Consider the following 21,529-nt stretch of genomic DNA (forward strand, 5'->3'; position numbering starts at 1 on the left):
TGCCTTTTCCTCTCATTTTAATTATTATTTACATTAATGCTATTAATGCTATTTTTTTGACTGACCTCAAATTTTCTGCTGAAACATAAATATTTCAGTACTTTCAAAAATTAATCTTTTAGGGTTAAGACCAACTATTTTCACATCTGGGGTTAATTAGGTTTCAAATGTAACTTTTTCTCTCTTTTCTTCCTGCAGAACTATTACAAAATGAAATCATATATCCTGGTTAATTAGTTAGGTTATATAAAAAGATTTATAATTAAGCAGCTAAGACTTCAGTAACTTGAAGAATTCAGACAGATTTATGCCATTATATAAGGTAGCATTCAGCTTTGTTTTAAATTTGCAGCACCTGTAATAAACACAGTTTAGATTTCAATGATGTCTTTGTTTACCTTAAGTAGAAGGTTGGAGGTAATCTATCTCCACCAGTAGTGATTAATTTTTTTTAAAAGAAGGCATTTCCTCACATTACTTGGATATAGTCACCCTTGGATGAACTTCACCAAACCATAAATGACTTATACTGTAAGAATAACAAGCCCATTGTTTGTAAAGTGGAGATACAAGCAAGTGAATAGACCTTTTGTAGCTGTGCATATAAGTAGCATTACGATATTATATTTAGTTTGATTTGCACAGATGTTTCCGATGAAAATCTGATATTATACCCATTCTAATAGCAGATAACATTAACCACACTGGAAAATACTTCAAAAGTATTCTAATGCAACCATCTAGAAAATCATTTACAGCTAGAAAATCATTAACAGATATGCCTGAACCAGCAGTGCTCAAAGAAGCATGATATCATTCAGTGTTACTGTATATGAAAAGCATAATTGCCGATCTAAGGCCTGTTCCTTAACACTGAAATGTTAAGGAAAAGTTCTGGCTTTTCTATATACTCAAGGGACATTTTAACTTTTGTTATTTCATTAATACTGCCAAGCCTGCAACTGGATAATGGAAGTGTTTTGATAATATAAATCTGACTACCAAATCACAGCTAGATGAACACTCTCATTTCAGGGAAATTAAGAGAAAAAGTGATGTATTATAAAGCTTATTTATTATCATTCTAAAGTGCTAAATAATTAGAGGGAAGATTAACTCTACTCTCCCAAAAAGAAGGTGGCAATCCCAAAGAAAATTACTGTATTTTTATGGATACTGTATCTTGAAAGGAAATATCATTTGTTGCAGAATTTTAGTAACAGACATAAATTGTAATGATTTATAAGCCATAGGTGCTTCTAATAAATTCAAGAAAGCTTAATTTAGTTTTGTAAATCTACTAAAAAGAGAACCTTTGGAAACAGTAGAAAGATTTATTTATGCAAGAAAATGTTTTTTGTGCCCAGGTTTCATCAGTCATAGGGGAGGGGATACTCATAGAAATAGATACAGGTAGATACAAGTGTTACATAGCTATGTAATATTTAAGATCCACTGAAGCTTGTTTATTTGTTTGAGATGTGCCATTCTCAGAAAGTGAAAAATGCAGCAAGGTCAGACTGTGAGAGTGTGGGAACATTCCTGCTGGTTCAGATATAGTCAACTAGATGCTTCAGGGATGCCCTCAAACCATCATGAGTGATATAATAGCTTTTCCAAGAGACTAAAAGATAACATACAGGTGCTATAGATTAGTCTTTTATTGTTAGTGTGGAGAGAAAGTCACTTGTGTAAATCAAACAGGTAAGATCTAAACACTATTCGGATATCTTGTTGAAAAATCACCGGAGCTTGTTCTGTAATATAAACTAGTGGAGATTTTCACAGCATGGAGATAAAAATTACAGCCAGAGATCAATTTTCTATAAAACAACCAAGGGGGCTGATTATTCCAATTCTATCAATGTCTGGACTTATATTGGTAATGTTGGTAGATACTTAGTATTTAAACACTGGAAATCAATATACCACTCTGCTTACTTCACTGCACCCCTGCTTTTTGCATTCCAGACAAGTAGAAGAATCTTGACTTTATCAAAAGTGAATAAGCCATCCTCATTTGGGAGTATTCAAACAGAAATTAAGGTCAACATCTTTTTCTAGAATTGGTATTGGACTGCATAAATCTGCATAAATGTAGCAAAAAGATGCAAAAATGCCATCTCATGTTCATTGTATTGATTTTTGTAGCCAAGGTACTCAAAACAATTGTTCATAGGTTGTATATTAAAAAGATATAGACAATGGACATACTGCCTAGGTTATGGAAGGCAGCAATGATTACTGATATTTTTCTACACATTTTTTTTGCTAAGGGACTAAGCAGATAATAACTTTAAATACCAAGGATATGTATTTGTTTTGTTTTGCCGTAGTCCGGTATTTTTCAAACTTGGCAAATTTAGCAGGATCCAATCTGGGTCAGTCACCAAGACCAGAGATTTTGTCTTCTGAGCTTTTGAATTCATGCTGGAACCCATCTTCACACAAATTCTCTCTAGCAGAGTGTGTGGTATGAAACATGCTAACATCAGATGTTCTTGCTTGACAGTATGGGCTATTCTTGTATTTATAGTGCCTGTCATAAGTGGCTTTTTAGGTGTTGATTGGGGTGTGTTGATGGCTAGCTGTTAAGTCATTAGCTGTTATTTGCTTGTGCTGCCCAGCTCTTGTCTTCTAAGTACTTGATAGGCTGGTGGTAAATCAGCACTCCGGTTGACTGTTTCCCAGGCTTCAATCACTTCCCTGGCTGTTTTTGTGCCTGTTTCTTCCTCCATTGTGAACTGTATGTCAGGGAAGATAGAGTTCAGTATGGTATGAAAATCTTTAAGTGCATTTCTCTTGAAGATGACAAATGTGTAGTTTGGGGTAGCTCTGAAATGTAGTTCTGAGATACATGGTGTTCTACTTCACGCAGGACTGTTTCTGCAATGACTCCTGATATTGGAGATCTGATGGGTGTCCCTTTTATTTGTTTATACATTTCACTTTTGAATGTGAAGAAAGTGCATTGACAGTTATTGCCAGGCCACCAACACCCCACATATTCTGAATTTCAACAGCAACCATCCATTGTCACACAAAAAGAGTTGCATCAGAACACTATATGACAGGGTGAGAACCCACTGAGTACCCAGCAAGCCAAACAGCTGGAGAGCAGGTACCTACATGAACAATTCAAGCAGAATGGCTCCCACAATCATTCATCACAAAATGTCTGTGCAACTCGGGGGGGGGGGAAGAAAGGACGAAACGAGGTACAAGACCAACTACATGTCACACCCTGCCATAGATTTCGGAAGCCATAGAACACAGCTTCCAAGATCTGCAAGTGGGTATCGCACACTGCCCAGAGGCTACCATACGAAGACAAATTATGCATTGCAAAGATTGCTTGGATGTGGGAGATAATTCCAATGTAATCTATCAAATCCATGTGTGGATTGCCATGTGACTATATAGGACAGATAGGGAGGAAGCTACCCACCAGATTGCAAGAACACAAGTGAGCAGTCAGACAAGGAGATCCAAACTTATTGGTAACCTCACACTGCAATGAACAAGGACACACATTCAACTTTGCAGCAACTAAGATTGTTGGACAAGCAGGCACAAAAACAGCCAGGGAAGTGATTGAAGCCTAGAAAACAGGCCCCTCATCAGTGAACAGGAGTGTTGCTTTACCACCACCCTATCAAGTACTTAGAAGGCAAGGACAGCACAAACAAATGACAGCTAATAACTTAAAAGCCAGCCATCAACACACTCCAATCAACATATAAAAAGCCACTTACAATAGGCACTATAAATACTACACACAAAATAGCTGACACTCTGCTAGAGAGAAGTTCCCTGAAGATGGGCTCCAGCAAGACTTCAAAACCTCGGAAGACAAAACTTCTTGTCCTAGTGACTGACTCAGATTGGATCATGCAACATTATCCTGGGACATGTATATTCACATTCATTCATTACCAAATTTAAGATGTATCAACTCCCAGAATGAAAATGCAGTTAAATGTCACGACCATACTAGGTATTGCTTTAAGAATAGTTTGAAACCAGCCATGGTTCTGAATTGGGGGGGGGGAAACTAAACACAAAAATTCCAATAAGGTAACTTAAATATTTATCAGTGTTTTCCAAACTTGGCAATTAAGATATGTGGCAATTAAGCCTCCTCTAGATCACCTCTTTTCTCATTGTATTCTGTTGGACAAGAAAAATACAAAAGGCTTTGTGTTAAGTTAAAACCTTATCTGAATATTGTATGTTCTACTGTATTTCTTAAGTCTCATCTGTTGGCTTACCACTATACAATTTTTTCCTTCTCTTACTACTTGGCTGTGTCTATCTCAAACTCCCCAAATATCAAAGACTAGATTTTAAGTAATGTCTTCTGCAAAATTAGTACATATAAAAGCAAGGGTAGTGTTGTCCATGCTATACATTAAAATAGGTCAAGATGATCACCACGAGAATGTGATCAAGGCTTTGCCCACAAAATTCTCTGACTAAAAAGGGGAACATCCACAGAATATAAGGCCAGAAGGACTGTTAAATGCTGCCTTCAATCTTAAAACAAAAACAGATTGTTAAAACACCATTCAGCACTGTTTGATGATTCTGAACTTGGCATATATAGCAAACCAGCTGTTGAAATAGTGTAGGTCTTTTATGCTTAATCTTGCTATTTTGGCAAGAACTGGGTTTTTGGAGGTAAATATCTACAATAAAAAAGAAATGATAGCAACTTCAAAAATACCCCCTTGTTAAACAAGGCAACTGAAACCATGACAAATTGTGGTCAAACTATTAGATTTAGAAAAACAAAATACTCTGCTATGGATATCAGTGTGTGCTCTGTTAGTTGTAATATGTCTAAAGACTGTGCTATCTCATAAGTAAACCTCATTGTGAAACTGTTGTTCTCACATTTTTTCAATAAAACAACATGCCACTGTAAATCTGGTATGTCTTATTTTTAATGACAAAAATGTGTTTACCATAGCACCCTTCTCCTTCTTGAAAACTGAATCCATAGAATAGCCTTCTAAAATAAAAAAATAAAGTACATTAGGCTCCAGCCCTCCTTACATTAAAAAAGTGTTATAATATAGAAATGCTTTATAAAAAATAAATTTCACATCATTTATAACAAGGAAAAAATAAAAGACTGAATCCCAGGACTAATAGATTTGATAGCAATACACAAATGTTGTTAGGGAACAGAAAGGAAGGGAGGGAGGGAGGGAGGGAGGGAGGGAGGGAGGAAGGAAGGAAGGAAGGAAGGAAGGAAGGAAGGAAGGAAGGAAGGAAGGAAGGAAGGAAGGAAGGAAGGAAGGATGGAAGGATGGAAGGAAGGAAGGAAGGAAGGAAGGAAGGAAGGAAGGAAGGAAGGAAGGAAAGCTCATTGCCAGCTTCCCACAAGAAACTCAGTGGGGAAATCAGCAGTGCAAGTTGGAAGCAATTGCACTACCATTGCTTTTTTATCAACTTATGGCCATTCTGTTTCTCTGTTTAGGAAAGGAAATGTCTCTGAAACAATGACCCAATGGGACAAGGGTTCTCTAATTCCAATTAAAAACTAGTTCTCATTTATTCTTCTTTCTTTAGCTACTGAAGGAAAAGATATTAGTCATTTCAATCCAACACCTGTGGGTTGACACACCTGCATCATGTGTCCTGATATCAAATGCCCTTAAAAAATGCTTTAACATGCTTTAGCAAGTATACAAAGCTGTTAATTGTACCTTCATGGTACTACAGTTATTAAAAAATGGGTGAACTCCTGCAATTGCACTACTCAAATCCATAATAATATAAGACTACTCAAATCCATAATAATATAAGAATTACAATTAAAAACTATTGATGATCTAGAAGTTAAATGATCTGCCAGATTTGGGGCGAAAACGGGGAACAACAAATATTTTTAAAAAGAGTTACATTGCTGCTCAATTACAGAAAATTGTTTCTTCCCTTCCCCTCTTCCTTTTCCTGTTTAGCCTAGAACTCCTTAGACTAATTTGTTTTCCACAGAAACACAATTGCTTAGTTGTGTTACGCCCATCCATTTCTGTTTGCAACCTAGTCAGGGGATTCTAAAAGGGGAGGTGGTCAAAAAAGTCGGCTGTATGAGCAGAGCCCACCCTCCTTCTTTTTTGTTCAAGTAGGAACTGTAATCGATGCAGGAGAGAAGAACTTTACCTGAATGGTTGTGCCCATTATTTTGCTGTTTTACCAATCCTGTATATCTCTGAACCTCATATTTGTGCTTTGTATTTACTGATTTTCTTTTAACAGAGTCACATGACAGGTTGCCATAAAACACAAATTAATGTGATCAGTTTACCTTTCAAAGCTAACTTTGAAATAATGCCATAGTCAAACTTTCAAGAAAAAATTCAGAAAAAAGCTTTGATAAAAGTTTTCTGCCCAATACTGTTCCTAACTTGTCTGAACTGAGTTTCAGGTAAAGGAATGTAGTCCATAATTGGTCTATGGCATTATTTCGGAACTGCTACCAACTTGCATGAATAAGTATTTCATTCAGTTCCAACTACCAGTATAAATACTTTTCAATAGATTCTATTCTAAATATAATAGAAAAGAAAGAAGAGTGACAAAGCACTTAAATATCCAGCAGAATTCACAGGTTGAAAAAAAAAAAGAAATAATTGACCTAGTGCCACAATATAAGCCACACTCCTTTTGTTTATGTATCAACTTTTCATGTTCAAATAAAATGGGTGGCATTTATAGTGCAATGCTATGTTCATCATCTTCTCTCTCTCTCTCTCTCTCTCTTTCTTTCTTTCTCTTTTTCCTTTTCTTCATTTCATTTTGGCATCATTTGACACCAGAATGTATTCTTCTCATGCTGTTGCTGAAAACAAAATTACCTGCCTCTATTACCCCCACTTTTTATAAATGTTTTCAGAAATATGCACCGGCATTGGAAGTTTAAACAGAGCAAAGAAACATGAGTATTACAAATTGAATGCTTATTTCTTGACATTTGTTTTTATAAAATGCCCAGGGAATGTTAAATTTTTCTGTCTTAAAAATTCTACAGACTAAATTAAATAGTACCTTTTGTTTTGAGAAATTGCCAACCTGAAGAAAGTGAGATGGTGTCAGAATCTGATACGGTATGATTATTTTACAACAAAACTACATCTTTACCATTGCTTTTTTAAAAAGATATTGCATGTGTCAGTTAACATATCCATTGTTTAACTTTCCATTGCTTTCATTTTCAATCATATTGCTTTTGTTAATTGGAGTGTGATTGCTTTGTTTAAAAAAAAGATCAAAGTAAATAAAACTGTTGTGCTATTGCAAACATAGTAAGAGAAGTATTTTTCTGTAATCCTGTCTGATCAGAGGGCTGAACAGCAGACTAAACAAGATACTGCTGAGTTCATATTGTACAGTTGTACCATTCTTACACTACTAACCTAAGTCAAGGCTTTTCCACCAGCGGTAAGGGTACCACCTGTGGTACATTGGCACCTGGCAGGTGGTACACGACCATCCTAGAAAAGTGGTAGAGGGGAAGGGGAATGAGCTGAACCAGTGGCAGCACCACACAAGCCTGAGCAAGACATGGCTGGACTTGCAGGGCTGTCAGGGCTCAGTGGAAGTGCCAGGATCAGCACCAGGCTCCAGCTGGAGCTCGGCGCTGATCCTGGCGTTTCTGAGCCCAGAAGCACCGATCAGCTGGAATGTTGCAGCATCTCCAGGGTCTTGTGATTTACATTCAGATGCTTGGCAACTGATTTATGACGGTCACAGTGTCCCAGGGTCAAGTGAAGTGACCAAAACCTGCTGCAACCACCCAGCAAAGGGGGGAATGAAAACCAAACATCCCCACCCCACCCCCGCTGCCAATCCTCAACTGAAATGCTCACAACAATGAAAACCTCGGACAGGAGGAAGAGTGCCGAAGGGGGGGAAGGCAGGTGTCTTGCTCGGCTGTGACTTGGGGGGCACTTTTTTCAGTGCCATTGTAGCTTCAAATAGTCACTAAGTGAAATGTTGTAAGTTGAGGACTACCTGTACTTCATCACTTTTTTCCTTGTTTTTTTGGTCAAGTTTTTGACACCTTGCTAGGCGACTGGTGGTACTCGGATGTTGCCATATCCTAAAAGTGGCACAATGGATGAAAAGGTTGAAAAGCCCTGACCTAAGTGATTTGGGGCCAGGTAATTGGATGGAAATATCTCAGATTCAGATTGTTCTTTGTAAGATATCACCTTTTTAGAAGTAAATTTAATTTGTTCTCTGTACAGCAAAACTTTATACATCTCAAAATGTCAAAATCCCTACTTGTACTCAAAGGGCTGCAAATCTCAACAGTCACTAGATGGAACAAATTGATAGAGAAGATTAAATACATTGCTGCTATCTGTTGTTCTTCCAAATTTTTCAAACATAGATCTGATAGTCCTATATGCTCTTGTTCAGCAGTATCTTGAATTGTATGCAATGATATAAAAAGAAAGGTCCAGACATTATTCCCCCACCAGATTTTCAAATTAATGCAGTTTGGGTATAACATTTTTATGCGAGTGACATTTCTTGAATACTTCTGATTTTCCATTATAATCATAAATATTAATTTTGGATCTAAGCGCTTTCAAAACATTTTTAAAAAATTCTTCTGATATATGTACGTAACAGATTTGCTCAGCTTTCTGTGACCATTATGAAATACGGTCTCAGTCCCAGCTAAGTAGCTGAATTTCCATTACATATTTTCTCATTTATTTTGTTTGGAAACACTATTGTAGATTGTCATGATGGCTTTGCAAAGGTAAGTTGCAGTGATGCTTTGACATACCATAAGAAACATGAGTTTCTAAGGTAGAAGTTCAACTTAATGGGGCATGATTACATCAATCACAAGAATATTTTAAAAAGAAAGAAAGAAAAACTTCCAGCCAGCAGACAATTGCTGGAGGTAGGAAGAGTTGTGCCTGGAATTGTAGTCCATTGGATCTGAGGGTGCTATTAGACTGGAACACCATTGTGGAGACTAAAAGGTTTAAGACTGCTTGGACTGCTTCGATTAGAAAATGATGTTTTTGAATTAAAACTGGAAAAATATGTGTAAGGTGCATATGTAATGGGCTGGAGATAAGAGGACCATAACATTATGTCTTCTGTACTTAGGAAGTGTTGGGTAGCCATACTATGCTGGGCCAAGCAGAAGGTGCAGATATGCCCAATTTCTATGAGTTTGTTGTACCTTAGCCCATCACTAATCTTATTGTATTAAAATAGAAAAGTCTGAAGAAATTTTTATTAGAGTTTGGACTCTGTGGACATTCCCTTTGTAACTGTTTTCCTGAAAAAGGACATTCCGCAATTAAGAGGAAAAAATGTGTTTAAATGAAGAAGGCATAGAACCTCTGCATACCTTACTGTTCATCAGTACAAAAAGAGGGGCTGAGGACGGAGGTCTAGAGTGGGCCCAAATGTAGGTTATCCTGCCTCCTTTTTTCCCTCTTTCCAGTTTGAGCTTTAGATGCTCAGAAGAGAATGCTATAACATAGAGGCTATTTGCCTAACAGCATAAACCATCTTTCCTATTCTTCAAAACACTGACATTACTTCATTTGACAACCCATTCCTAGATACAGGTAGTCCTCAACCTACGACCACAATTCAGCCCAAAATTTCTGTTGCTAAGCAAGAGCAGCTGTCAAGTGAGTTTTGCCTCATTTTACGACCTTTCTGACAATCCTAAGTGCGACAAATGGTCATAAGGCACTTTTTTCAATGCTGTAATAACTTTGAATGGTCACTTAAAGGAACTGTTGTAAGTTGAGGACTAACTAGACATGCTTACTTTGAGTGTTTATTTAGTTTAATCTGGTGACTTCCTTATTTGGAAAAATCACATTTAACATGGCGATGCAAGCGTTGGGAAGTAATGTCCTCTGAACGCTACTGTTATAATTTGCTTAAAGTAAAGGCAAGAAGTTGATCAGTATTCAAGATACAAAAGAATATGATGCCAGTAAGTCTGACATATGGTACAAACTTTCCTTCTGCTAAGAGAGAATTCAGAACAGTTGCTTTCCCAGGTTTCCATTCTGTGCTAAGTCTGTCATGCATCTTTTTCAGTGGTTCAGTTCAAAACCTTGCCTCCATCTCTGCTGGTATTATGACATTATCTGTCCCACTCTCTTCCAGGCCTCCCCCATTTTTTGGCTGCACTCTCTTCTTTATGGTGTTCAGACATGGTATAATATTTTCTACTGTCAGATTTATAAAATTATGCACAGGAGTGAACAAAATTTATGACAAAATAAATGTTTTCCTGCGTCTTGGTGGTGCAGTGGTTAGATTGCAGTACTGCAGGCTACTTCTGCTGATTGCCAGCTGCCAGCAGCTCGGCAGTTCAATTGTCACCGGCTAAAGGTTGACTCAGCCTTCCATCCAGTGGTGGGATTCAAATATGTGAACAGCCTGTTCTCTGTGTGGATGTTGCTTCCAGAAGTCCATTCTGGGCCTGGGCAACAAAAAATTAACTACTGGTTCTGCCGAAGTGGTGTGAACTGGCTGAATCCTACCACTGCTTCCATCCTTCCGAGGTTGGTAAAATGAGGACCCAGATTGTTGGGGGCCATATGCTGACTCTGCAAATGGCTTAAAAAGGGCTGTAAAGCACTGTGAAGTGGTATATAAGTCTAAGTGCTATTGCTATTGCTATTTCCTCTCTGCAGCTTTCCCTTCACATTCATAACTGGCACATACAAACATATACAATCATAAAAAGTGAGTTTATTAGAAAGAAGAAACCTGCCCTAGCTTTGTCCTTGATATTTATTGTACAAAGAAGATCATTTTCCCTTGTTGTAAGTGCAGGTCAAGAACCATTCACTTATTACACATTTGATCCTATTGACCAGTAGAAGCTTTAGAATATGGAAAATAAAAGACCTTTTCTTATTGTTTGGCCTACACTTCCAAGATTCTTAGGTTTTCTTCCTCTCTCTGCTTCCTGCAGGAAGAATGTTTTATTCTTTTTCCTTTTTTCCCATTGTCACAAAAATGAATTTAGAATGCAGGGTTTTTTTATCATAGCATCTAATTGTTTGAATAAACATATCATTTTGAACTCTTAAGCATCTCTTTCTAGATAATGGACATGGTTTTACACCAGCATATTTAGTCTGCTATAGTCCAATCAGATTATACCTCTGCTATTAACATGGATGATTTGTACTCTGACTGGATATACACATGTATGATTAGACAGAGAAAGGAAGAGAAGAAATTACATATATTTCTGATATTAGAAAAGTATAATAAGGGTTGCAACACTTTTTTTAAAAAATGCATAATAGGGGGAAAGTTAATTTGTACAGTTGTACCAGAATTCATTACAACTTTGCTGGCATATATCAAATAAATCTGTTTTTATTTACCATATTGGCTAAACTTTTAAATGGGCTTTTATCTATAAATCTGAGTCTCTTCTCCTACAAAGAAGTATACAATTGCCTTTTTAGTAAAATACATTTGTGCCATTTAATGATTTAGGATTGAAAGCTTTCATAACAAGATGCCGACATCAAGATCCTCGGCCCTATATTTGGTTAAACTTCTAGGAACATAAAAATAATCACAGCATTTTTTTTGTTTTTCCATCTTTCTTCATTAGTCTTTGTTGAACTTCTGAATCCAGGCAGGTGTATAGAGAATAATTGGGTTTTATGTATAAAGTGAGGAGACCATATTCTAGATTGTATAATGCCGATTTCACTGCTGTTTCTGTGCATCACATGGGTTAAGTTAGTGCATGACTTAATTCTTTCCCCTTGCATTCCCTTTTTTCTGTAATTAACATCAGTTTTCTGGAAAGTTGGCTTAAGCAATAGTGATCTTCTGCTAAAATTAACAAAACTAAAGACTACCCTACCACATTTTGTTCTTTTATTTTAAACTGTTTCCATCTGGTGCTAAGATTTTTAAAAGTTAAAGAGTATTGAAAGGTGACTCCTTCACCGCATTTGGCTTTCAAACACTGGAAATGATATATTCCAATTAACCGACAATTCAATTAAACCATTATGCTACATGTATTGTCAATCTACTCGAAATCATCTATGAAATAAGGAGGATAATTAGGAATAAGTCTCTTTTGTTCTTTCCTTCTGATTCTGAACTGTTTCATGGAATCTTTTTGAAATTCACTTGGAAAAAAATGTACTCCATAAAATAGTGAAGGATATGGCATTAACTTTTTTTGTAATACATTTTTTGCACAAACCTTCTTTGGCTGTGAAAAAGTGATGATTTCACCTGCTTGGTTTCAATGTCTGCCAAAAACATCAATAGGGTAATGATGGGGATTTACAACTGTCTTTAGGTGTTTGCAGATGTCACATTTATAATTTATTCAACATCCCTGGTTTGTTTCAAAATATAATTGTAATACAATGATATAAATCAAACACTGGCCACAAGCAGTGCCTAGTCCTGTAAATTTGATTGATGAAATTGGTGCAAATCAGAAGTTTTTTCTTGACGTGTATGTTGTGTTGTGGTGTGTGTGTGTGTGTGTGTGTGTAAAATGTTTAGAAACTGTCCATCTCTCTCACAAAGTGTCTCTGGGTTATGTACAAGTAAGTACATACATTCATGTAAGAAAAATACAAAACCTGTGGTGAATTCGTTATCATTATCATTACTATTACTACTACTACTACTACTATTACTACTACTACGATTTCTCAAAGCTATTAAAAATGGAAAATCTTGATTGATCCTGATCATTTTGTCTCTTTACTCGAGGCTTTTTTTAAAAAAAAATAGTAAATGCTGTCTTAGCTTCTGAAATATTTCATCCATTTATTATAAATTAACTTCTGAAGACTTCTTGGCACACGATAAATTAGTTATTTGGTATATAATAGTGCCTTGGGATGATTATTTTACCTTATCCATATTAAGTTCAAATTGAAAAGAAAAAACTCTAAGCAAAATGATGACTGTGTGAATTTTACTCTAGCAATAGATCTACTCTTATGCTGGAGCTCTACAATACTGTATATTACCTAAATACTTGAAAGAAAGTTCAACAGCTTAGTCTGGACCTGTGACCCTTGAACATAAAGTAACCTAGGAAAGTGAAAGTTTAATATACACCCTTCCTTGCAAAAGGAATTTTTTTCTTTTTCATTCTTTATCACAGTTAGGCAATTATATTTTTCTTACTCAAAATAGGGGCAGAAAAGTACAGTAAAGATATAGAATGTTCTATAATCTTCTACAATATAGCTCACTGAATGAATATATTATAGTACTATTTTTGTCCCTTTGAATTAAACTTTGTTAATTCATAAATCTACATATCGAAGTTTACTTTGTGGTAATTAGGTTTATCGATGGCAGTTTAGTTGGGAGAGATCACATAGGTTTAATATATACATGTGATTAAGATGGTAGTGAGAGCTAGAGGAACACACTGATAATGTCTAGAGAAATTCCTATAAATTCCTATAAAGATAATAAATGACCTTGTCACAGCTTGAAGCAAGCCAGCTGTGGATGAAGTCCAGCCTTGGAAGATTTGAAATTAACTGATTTTGTAATCTTGCCGTCCAGTTATCTACTTAAGTTGATAATGAAGGGGCACTAGGAGAATTACTAGGTGAACTTGATTGAGTGCTTCTCTTCTCTTTCTGAGTCACCCTTTATCTTTTCAGCAACATAGTTCTAAAGTTTAATGAAGAGATAGATCAGAACCAGCAATGTTAGTCTTTCAACTTCTTTATTTCTATAAAGCTCATGAACTGGAATTGCTTTTTAAATATTTTCTTTCTTTGCTGTCTTTCAGATATGGGGCAGAGACTTGATGTATTCAGCACATGGGATTTTATGCTGAGGAAACAGGAACATGAAACACATGAAACACATTACATGGAAATTGTTGTTAAAAAATACATTTAAAATGTTTTCATTTAAACAACAGCTCACTGAAGAAACTATAAAGTTGTAATGTAATCTTGAAAATATAGTCAGTGTTGAAACTTCTTTTTCATGTTGACAAAAAACAAAACAAAAAATGTTATTTTCTTCCCATTTGGTAAATTTGAATTTATTTCCCATTGATTATTTTGACTAGTATAAGCCTATGTACACACACATAAATGAAAAGGAGGCTTGCACTGGGAAAATAGAAAACCCATGGGCATATCGATGTACTATAATTACAGAATCTTACCCGACATTGAAAAACGACTCTGTATTTTTACGTCCCTAGAGCACCTTTAGCTCCTAAGCAAAAGAACAAATGAAGCCCCTAAACATCCATAACACATGACTAACTTATTAATGGTCAAGTTTTTTATCTTATAAATAAAAAATGGGCAATCTGCAGCATGCAATTGCTTTCTGGCCTCATTACATAATAATTTCTTTAAATTAATTAAATAGAATACTATTAATAAAAACGCACAGATTGTATGAGGAGATGTATTCAAGTTCATTGTATAAATCAGATAAAACAATTAAAATGCATTCCATCATTTTCAATGAGAATTCACTAAGACTAACAAATGTTCTTACACTTCTGTGTGGTATTGTACATCATCTTATGTGGGCGTATGCTTCCCTAAAAGCATGAGATTTTGAAGGACACATATTGATAGTCACTGTAAGATGGTAACTGCTCCCCAGATATAATGGTGCTTTGCTCACATTAAGTTTTTTATTATTATTAGTCAGCTCAAAAGCATTTACAAAATAGATGATTTATGTTGAGTGAGGCTTTTGATAAACATTAGATTTTTGAAAGAATAAAAATAATAAATTTTGAATTAACGCTTTTCCTGCTGGTTTAAATGTCAGGTGAACATGCTTAATATTGCAGCTTACAATCTTTCATTATTTAAAAAAAGCAATTATAACCAAATAATTATAAGCTTCAGCTTCCAAAACTTCTTGTCAAGCAATTCACAAAAAAGGGAATGGGGAAGCATGAAGAGACTGCAAAGATCAGGTCAGATGTTCTAACCATCTGCTGTCAAACTCACACTTGGTATAAGGAGCTATGGACTAAATGTAGTTCAAGTGTAATTGCTATCAAATTTTACCTAATATTCAAAGACAAAGAATATGGTGCATTTCCCCTAGTTCTGAAAACCTAAAAGCCGCTAATTCTAGGGCTTTCTTGTTCTGGAGAACCATACAACCTTGTACAAAAATGTACAGTCCATTTATCAGCAAAGCCAGATAAAAATTTTTAATCCTGTGGTTCAATTTCAGTTTGTAGAAGTCACTAATGGCTGGAAGTAGAACACTTCCTTGCAAATCCTTGCAGAAAACTAGCACAACTCTTGTAGCTGATGACAGAGTCTACTCAATTTCCTACTATTAAAACCACAATTTCAGCACCATTTCTTAAATCTTGCAACGTAAATTACATATATGTGATTGAGTTGGCACCCATATACATGAATATATTTTCAGGCACCTTGCTGAAAATTCTCTATTAGTGAAAAGAAAAAGGAAAAGATGAAGACCAAAAAATACTACCAGTATTGCTAAAGCCCTTATTTAGGTGATGGGGTGGCTCAGCATTTGAGATACTGGGCTTGTCAGTTGGAAAGCCAGCAGTCCAGGTTCAAAATCTGAGCTCCACACAATGGGGTGAAGTCCCATCCTCGCTCTGGCTCCTGCAAATGCAAGCATGCAAATGCAAGTAGATAAATAGGTACCACTTTAGTGGGAAGATAACAGCACTCTGTGATGTCATGCTGGCCACATGACTCCCAAAAATGTATTTGTACAGCACTAGCTCAATGGCCCCGAAACAGAGGTGAGCACCAACCCCTACTAGCAGAGTAAAATCCACAGGGACTCCTTTACCTTTTTTTTCATACCCACAATTTAACGTAGATCAGTGGAGAGGGAAAGCACAAACTATATTAGGCTCAAAACATATTGTGGTTAAATGGTTTGTGAAAATTATGCTGATCTAGTCAGCAATAATCAGTTTTCTTCATAAGATCTTCCAAGTCTGCTTTGTTTACCTTTGGGCAGTTATGCTCTTATAATTCATCTGTGTTTTGGTTTGATGTTTGATTAGAAGTTTGGAAGTAATCCTTTGACAAAAGAGGAATTGGGAATTCATACATTTTTATAATCCAACTCCTGTTAACTCATTTTTATGTCACTATTCTATGCAACTTGAAAGAGGTTTCTGCCCATAAACCCTTAAAAAACATTTCAGATCTTCTAACAGCATTGCATTGTTTCCTCAGTGATGAAATATTACACTGATTTATATAGTGTTTCATGTACAATTTCCTTCAATACACCGAATAATAGTTAAAATCTTATTGTTCATTAGAGATGTTTAGAACTGCTGGATATGTTTCTCTACTTCTATATTGAAGCACACATAGCTGGCATGAACCTTGCAACATGGAAGCAGAAGGAATCTAAACAATTGCTTAAATAAAACTACAACTTCATTTATATGCCATAATTTAAAAGTACTGTATTTGCTAATTCTAGAATAATTGATATATTCTAAAAATCTTTATTAATCATTGATGGTCATATTTAATGACTTGTGTAAAGACTATCACTCTTCTGGTTTGTATATGAGCTCAAGGCATTGATAATCTCTGAAAGACATTTGTAGGGCATTTAATGTAATTCTTTTATACAATATTCAGAATCATGTAATATCATGTATATATTATATATTGCATAAATAACCATTTCAGACAAATGGCTGTCCACTCACTTCTTAAAAACGTCCAGTGTTGGAGCATTCACCGCTTCTGGAGGCAGGTAGTTCCACTGGTTAATTGTTCTAACAGTCTGGAAGTTTCTCTTTAGTTCCAGGTTGCTTCTCTCCTTGATTTGTTTCCATCCGTTGCTTCTTGTCCTGCCTTCAGGTGCTTTGGAGAATAGCTTGACTCCCTCTTCTTTGTGGCAGCCCCTGAGATATTGGAACACTGCTATCATGTCACCCCTCACCCTTCTCTTCATTAAACTAGACATACCCAATTCCAGTAATTGTTCTTTATATGTTTTTAGCCTCCAGTCCCCTAATCATCTTTGTTGCTCTTCTCTGCACTCTTTCTAGAGTCTCAACATCTTTTTACATCATGGTGACCAAAACTGGATGCAGTATTCCAAGTGTGGTCTTACCAAGGCATTGTAAAGTGGTATTAGTACTTCTTGTGATCTTGATTCTATCCCTCTGTTAATGCAGCCTAGCATTTTGTTGGCTTTTTTGGCAGCTGCAGCACACTGCTGGCTCATCTTTAAGTGATTGTCCACTAGGACTCTGAGATCCCTTTCACAGTTGCTACTATTGAGCATATAATATCACTGCTGTGTGAGTTCCACTGATTTCCAGTTGAATTCTTGGTGCTATTTAAGGTGCTCGTTGTCATCTTTAAATTTTACATAGCATGGGGCTAAGTTATTTGTGAGAACATATTTCTGTCCATCCCATTAGATCTAGCAGGGTGGGCCTACTCTATCCTTTTGGTAGATGCAGGGCTTTTTTGTCATAGAATGCCCAGAATGGAGTTCTGGCACCTTGTAGGGTAGGCAAGGCAGGTTGTATGACATGTGTGAGTTCCGGCACCTTTTTTTTACAAAAAAAGGTGGTACGCGACCATCCTAGAAAAGTGGTAGTGGGGGAGGGGAATGAGCTGAACCGGTGGCAGCACTGCACAAGCCTGAGCGAGAGATGGCTGAGTTGTAGGGCTGTCAGGGCTCAGCGGAAGCACCAGGATCAATGCCAGGCTCCAGATGGAGCTGGGCGCTGATCCTAGCACATTTGATGAGCCCAGAAGTGCCAATCAGCTGGAATGTTGCAGCATCTCCACGTCTTGTGATTTACATTCAGATGCTTGGCAACTGATTCATATTTATGATGGTCTCAATGTCCCAGGGACATGTGAAGTCACCAAAACCTGCTGCAACCACCCAGCAGAAGGGGGGGAATAAAAACCAACCACCTCTCCTACCCCACCCCTGCTGCCAATCCTCAACAGAAATGCTCACAACAATGAAAACCTCGGACAGGAGGAAGAGCGCCGCTGGGCAGGCAGGCAGGTGTCTTGCTCAGCTGTGGCTTGGGGGGCACTTTTTCCAGTGCCATTGTAAATTCAAACAGTCACTAAGCAAATTGTTGTAAATTGAGGACTACCTGTACTTCATCACTTTTTTCGTTGTTGTTTTTTTGGTCAAGTTTTTGACACCTTGCTATTTATTTATTTTATTTATTTTATTTAATTTTTATACCGCCCTTCTCCTGAAGGACTCAGGGCGGTGTACAGGGCAATACAATAAAATACAATATATAAAAATTAAAAAATATTAAATACAACAGCCCAATTCAATAAATTAATACAAAACGTTAAAATACCCCTAAACCCATCAGACCAGGCCGGCTTGTTCAAATAAATATGTTTTTAGGTCACGTCGGAAGGAGCGAAGGTCGGGAGCCATCCGGAGCTCCACCGGTAAATGGTTCCAAAGGACTGGTGCGCCCACAGAGAACGCCCTCCCCCTGGGGGCCGCCAGTCGACACTCTTTGACCGACAGCACCCTAAGGAGGCCCTCTCTGTGGGAGCGCACTGGACGAAGGGAAGTTGATACCGGCAGCAGGTGCTCCCATAAGTAACCCGGACCCATGCCATTTAGGGCTTTATAGGTCGTAACCAGCACCTTGAATCTTACCCGGAGGACAACCGGAAGCCAATGCAGCTCACGGAGTAGAGGTGTTACATGGGAGTATTGGGAAGCCCCCACCACCACTCACGCGGCTGCATTCTGCACCAGCTGGAGCCTCCGAGTAGTCCTCAAAGGCAGCCCCATGTAGAGAGCATTGCAGTAGTCCAAACGGGAGGTCACGAGTGCATGAGTGACTGTGCGCAAGGTATCCCGGTCTAGATAGGGCCGCAACTGACGCACCAGGCGAACCTGGGTGAAGTCCCCCCTAGTCACAGCTCCTATATGATCATCCAAGGAGAGCTGTGAATCTAGGAGGACACCCAAGTTGCGAGTCCTATCTACGGGGGGTAATATCTCACCCCCCCATAATTAACGATGGAATATTCTGAATTTCCCGAGATGCCGGCACACACAGCCACTCAGTCTTGTCAGGGTTGAGCCGAAGCCTGTTCCTCCCCATCCAGACCCGGACCGTCTCCAGGCAACGGGACATCACGGAGAGGGCATCACTGGGGTGGTTTGGGGTAGAAATAAAAAGCTGGGTATCATCAGCATATTGATGATACCCAACCCCAAAACCACGAATGATCTCACCCAGCGGCTTCATATAGATGTTGAACAGGAGAGGCGAGAGGACTGACCCCTGAGGAACTACACAAACAGGAGGCCTGGAGGCCGACCTCTGCCCTCCTGCCAACACCGACTGCGAACGTCCCAGGAGGTAGGAGGAGAACCACCGTAAAACGGTGCCTCCCACTCCCAACCCCTGAAGACGCCGCAGTAAGATACCATGGTCGATGGTATCAAAAGCCGCTGAGAGGTCTAATAGGACTAGGACAGAGGAGCAACCTCTGTCCCGAGCCCACCAGAGATCATTCACCAGCGCGACCAATGCCATCTCCGTGCTGTACCCGGGCCTGAAGCCCGATTGGTATGGGTCTAGATAATCCGCTTCCTCCAGGAACAGAGGGAGCTGCTGCGCCACCACACTCTCAACAACCTTCGCAAGGAAGCGAAGGTTGGAGACTGGATGAAAGTTGTTTAAAACAGCTGGGTCCATGGCAGGCTTCTTGAGGAGGGGTCTCACCACCGCCTCCTTCATTCGAGTACCACCAGTCGCCTAGCAAGTTGCCTGCCACCAGTTCAGCTCATTCCCCTCCCCCACTGCCACTTTTCTAGGATGGTCACGTACTACCTGCCAGGTGCCAATGTACCACAGGTGGTACCCATACCACTGGTTGAAAAGCCCTCTGCTAGGTGACTGGTGGTACTCGAATGTTGCCATATCCTAAAAGTGGTACAATGGGTGAAAAGGTTGAAAAGCCCTGCCATATATATTGGTGAAAGAGAAGAGAAGAGAAGAGAAGAGAAGAGAAGAGAAGAGAAGAGAAGAGAAGAGAAGAGAAGAGAAGAGAAGAGAAGAGAAGAGAAAAGAAAAGAAAAGAAAAGAAAAGAAAAGAAAAGAAAAGAAAAGAAAAGAAAAGAAAAGAAAAGAAAAGAAAAGAAAAGTCGGCCAGCCCTGGAACAGTTCTCCCAAATTCCAAAGTGTGTAGGAGGTATTCTGTCTTTGACCATAAACATTTTTTGAATTGTCTTTCTTTGAAGTGTTGGACATAAGAAACCTATGAATACTCAAAATATCTCTGGAATATCTTAGACAGTTCTACTTTATTCCTTCCAGTTCCATCAATATCCTGTAAATATAATTGAAGCTTTTTAGAATTTCTTAAATGGTTTTGTTTATACTGTTGTTAGCCTATTTCTGATTTTTTATATTCATTTTGAAAAACAAATTTCAAGAGAGAGGGGGGGGAAATAGTAATTCTTCTGTATTAAAATTAGATGTATATTTCTCAAATCGCTTTTGCTGTACTGAATCTGGTTAGAAATAGTTAACCATGTATGAACTAAAATGCATGCGCAAGCCTGAGAAGCCTTGAGCTAATATAAGACACTGCTATTTTTCTTAAGAAAATCCTGGAATGAAAAACATCCTCCTCCACACTTTGAGCTGGAAAAAATACAGGTAGTCTTTGACTTACGACCACAAGTGAGCCCAAAATTTCTCTTGGTAAGCAAGACATTTGTTAAGTGAGCTCCAGTCACCTCAGTATACAGTCTCTTCAGGCAAAAAAAAAATCCAATTCTCTCCACAGTGCATTACAAATATATATGAAAAATTCTACATGCAGTATGGTCTCACTCTTACATGGTAAGCATTTTTTTACAAAATAATTATATAAAATGTTTTCTAGACAGACAGACAGAGTACGTGGACAATTAACAGCTCCATTTGATATTGTAACAAGAAAACTATTGTTCTCTCTTTCCTCTTGTCTGTTCGTTAGATTATATTTAAAGGTACAGCACATCTTAGTGGTCACAGCTAGTATTGCTCTCTATATGTGTAATTTTTGTGCTTGTCTATGTGCATGTGTAGCAATAAAACTGAAGAGCCACCATAAAACTTCTAAGTATCTTTGTGATCCTTAGTTAGCTTTAGTATTGCTTCCTACAAGTGATTTTATGAATACCTGAGTATTTATACCCACCAAATGTTAGAATCTATTTCCCACACTGTTCAAACATAAATTTTATCCATATTTAATCCATATAATTCCCTACACCTATCGTTCCTGGTCTAGTGTATCAAAAAGAAGTCCATCTAGAACATCACTGATGCATGATAACAGAGGGAAGAATGCAATAACTTGCATTTAGAATAATTATCTGCATAATTAAATAAATGAAATCTGGCCTCGTGACTATCACACTATAAGAAAAATGTGAGAAAAGTGTTATATTTTCATAAGCAGAAAGCAATCCAGTTTATTTTTATTTT

Source organism: Vipera berus, assembly GCF_964194415.1.
Source record: "Vipera berus genome assembly, chromosome: 4".
Lineage (NCBI taxonomy): Eukaryota > Metazoa > Chordata > Lepidosauria > Squamata > Viperidae > Vipera > Vipera berus.